Genomic DNA, 3,930 nt, shown 5'->3' on the forward strand with positions numbered 1-3,930 from the left:
ATATAACAACAACAACATTCCTGCTTTCTGGATTATATTCTTGGGAAGATGCTGACACTTTGATTTCATGTGGTTGATTATTCTAAGGAGGAGTGTTCCCCTCCTATTGTCGTAGGCTTGGCTAGTGCTTGATTGAAACGTTAGCCACAAGGGTGAGCTTTCCCCCAGATTTGAAGAGGGATTAAGAGCTATAATTTTTTGAGGTTCCTCCAGTAAACTTGACCATGTTTTTGAGTTCTGTTCACATTCTCCCTAGTATCAGGATCATGAGAGTTGAGGTTCTCATCTCCCATTAGTCTTTTGCTTCTTGAATTGTTCCCTACATCTTTGCTTCTTTTGTTACAGGTGGTTGCTGTTAGGTACATTGAGTCGACTGCAACTCATAGCAAGCCTGTGAAAAGCAGATCTGAACCCCATGCTATCCTGTGCCATCATCCTGTTGCCGTGCCAGTTTATCTTGTTGATGGTCTTCCTCTCTAACACTGACACTCCTTTTTTATAATAACATTTGTAAAGTATGCTGAACACTGTGACATAGCTGTTTTGGAGGAGCTTCCAGATTGATTCCAGGTTTGGAAGCAAGCAAGAGTGACATCCAATTCCTATACCAGATGCCTCTGGAAACTATAAACTCTATCAACATAAAGAAATGATGTTAATTATGGAACAGAGTTCAGGTCTTTTGCTCAGAGTTCAGGTCGCTATGAGTCATATTCAACCTGATGACAAGTGAGACTAGTGCTGTTATATTTTTGAGGAATATTCTTCTACTTTGTACATCCCCCTTTGTCAATTTGGTATACTGAGGTAATTTGGGTTTGTTGTGATGCTGAACCTTGTGCCATTGTTGTGTAAAGTGTCATAATGGTTTCCCAATGTGAGCAGTGTTTGGTTGAACTCCCAATTTGAAAACAGGTAGTGGCATCCACTTCGTAAGCCTCATGCCTATGGAAACGCTATGAACTTGGAAAAATGACAATAGTTATAGAAAGGCATTAGGTCTTTTGTTCATGGAGTTGCAATGAGTCGTGCTAGACTCAATGGCAACCATCATCAACAATGACAAGAACAGATAGCAAGTTGGGACATCTTGCACGGTCATGCTGCCTGCCTGCATCTCAAGCAGGCTTGCCGCCTGCCCAAGTGTCATGCAGTCTTGCCGCCTGACCGCTTCTCACGTGGTCTTGCAGCATGCTTCCTGCTTCGTCATTAAGGTACCATGGGGGAAAAGTGTTTTCAGGCCAGACCACGTGAGATCCCTATCTCAGGCAACAGAGAGGTCTTGATATTGAGCCTCAATCCATACTGAAGACTGCAGTCCCTGACCTTCCACAGCAAGTGCTTCAGTCCTCCTCAGTTTCAGTAAGCAGGGTTGTGTCATCTATATAACACAGATTGTTGATTCTTCTTCCAATCCTGATGCCACATTTCTCCTCATAGAGCCCAGCCTCATGGATAATCTGTTCTGCATAAAGAATGAAAAGGTATGGAGACAGGATACAGCCCTGGCGTACACCCTTTCCAATTTTGAACTCTGCAGTGCTTGTTTCCCTGCTCTGTTCTGACGACTGCCTCCTGGTCCAAGTATAGGTTTCACATTAGCACAATCAAGTGTTCTGGGATTCCCATTCTTCTCAGAGTTAGCTACAGTTTGTTATGATCCACACAGTCAAATGCCTTTGCATAATCAATGAAACAAAGATAGACATTCTTCTGGTCCTCCTTGCTTTCAGCCAAGATCCATCTAACATTAGCTATAATATCCCTAGTACCACGACCCCATCTAAACCCAGCCTGCACTTCTGGTAGTTCTCTGTTGATATGCTGTTCTGGTTGTTTTTGGATAATCTTCAGCAGAATCTTGCTTGCATGTGATATTAATGATATTGTTCAATAATTCCCACACTCTGTGGGATCACTTTTCTTTGGAATGGAAACAAATATATATAGACCTCTTCCAGTCAGTTGGCCAAGTGGATGTTCTCCAGATTTTTTGGCACAACTTGGTGAGCATGTCCAGGGCAGCATCTGTTAGTTGAAATATGTCAATTGGTATACCATCAATCCCTGGGGCCTTATTCTTAGCCAATTCTTTCAAAGTGGCCTGAACTTCTTTCATCACCATAGGCTCTTGCTCATATGCTGTTTCATTAAATTTTTCTGTGTCTGCCAATTCCTTTTGGTATAATGACTCTGTATACTCTTTCCATCTTCTTCTAATACTTGCAGGATCATTCAATATTCTGCCCAAAGCATCCTTAAGTATTGCAACTCAAGGCTTGAATTTCCTCTTCAGTTCCTTGAGCTTAAGAAATGCTGAGTGATTTCGGCCCCTTTGAATTTTTTTTAAATTACAATTAATTTACCTAATTAGAGAGTGTTCTGGTAGCACAGTTTGTAGGGAAGTGCATGCTGATAACAACTCTTTGGTAGTTTGAGTCCACCAGTGGTTGCATGGCAAAAAAATAGGCGATATTCTTCTATGCAAATTCAAGCCTTGGAAACCCAGTTGTAACTCAGTTATAAGTCAGTTCTAACTCAGGTATTATGTCACGAGTTACAGCATCTGATCATTCTTCTATTGTATATTGCCTTTCATTTCATTGAAAGCTTCCCTCCAATCTCCTGAATTTTGGTCACTTAGCTTGTCTGTGTGCAAGTATGTGTGCATGCACATGACTGGTTTCCTCTGAGATGTTGTTATGTTACTGCCTTTGTATAATTTTGTTTTGATACTGAGCTATGTGGATGGGCTACATAACTGGCTAGTTTGGAAATTTCTAGGTTTTCATCTCTTGTCTTCTGATGGATATCAGAGGCACGTTTGCAATTATTTTTCCACTATTTGCACAATGTTGAGCATAGGCTGAGCTGGAGTTAGTTGCAGTCTATTGTTGATCAGGTGGAGCAGGAGATGGTCTTTGCTCTTGTACAGGAAGTGTGTGTATGCTTGGGTTGTGTGGATGTGGTTTCCATCAGATATCAGGTGGGACAAAATCAAGCAAATTAAAACCACTCAAAAACAAAAAAAAACCCCAAGAATAGACAGTAAAATAAGAAAGAATAATTCAAACAGGGGAGTGATAAAAAAGAATGAAAAACATATGAGAAGCAAAAGAGGAGAAAGAAAAACAAATGATAGAACCAAAAGGAAAGGATGGAAAGACAAGGAGCCAAGTGGAAGGTGGGCTGGAGCTCTGAAAGGGCTCTCGCCTTCGCTGTGGAGGGCACAGGCCACGTCTCTCCTGGGGTTGCTGTCCCCACTCAGGTCAGTTTCTGTAATCTAAGAGGTGGCTGAGAGCAAAGTGTCTAGCCAAGGACAGAGCCTCCACTGGCTCCAGAGAGTCTGGGCCATGATAAAAGGCTAAGGATGGCTCCTATGGCAGCCTAGTAAGTGCTGAGGCGACCAGCCCAAGCCTTCTATCCTGGCCTTAGAGGTGTCTTGTTTGTGTGGACTTGGATGGTGCCTCTGGCAGTCCAGGAGGGCGCATGGCAGGCACAGCAACCAGTCAGAAATGCCTCACTTTCCTGGCATGAGGAAGGAGAAAGCACATGTTTTTTCAAATATGAGAACAGCATGCACATGGTGCCTGATCCACGGGGTGCCCTGTCAGACCAGATGGTAGGTTATAGGTAGAGAGCAGTTCAAATAGAGCACTACTCCTCCCCTAGTTGGAGGAGTGAATGTACCATGTGGGGGTGACGTTCACCTGATGCTAAGCCTAAAACAGCATCCTGCCAGGGATCATTATTGCCACTCCAGAGAGGACAGAGATGGTGCATTCCAGTGATTTCAAGAGACAGAAGGTGCATGGAGAGTATGCGGCTCCAATCCTCGGTGTTGTTGTTGTTGTTATGTGCCGTCGAGTCGCCTGCGACTCATAGCGACCCTATGTACAACAGCCCTAAACTCCGCTCTGTCCTGTGCCA

Source organism: Elephantulus edwardii, unplaced genomic scaffold (assembly GCF_000299155.1).
Source record: "Elephantulus edwardii isolate Elephantulus edwardi_28Jun2011 unplaced genomic scaffold, EleEdw1.0 scaffold00475, whole genome shotgun sequence".
Taxonomy (NCBI): domain Eukaryota; kingdom Metazoa; phylum Chordata; class Mammalia; order Macroscelidea; family Macroscelididae; genus Elephantulus; species Elephantulus edwardii.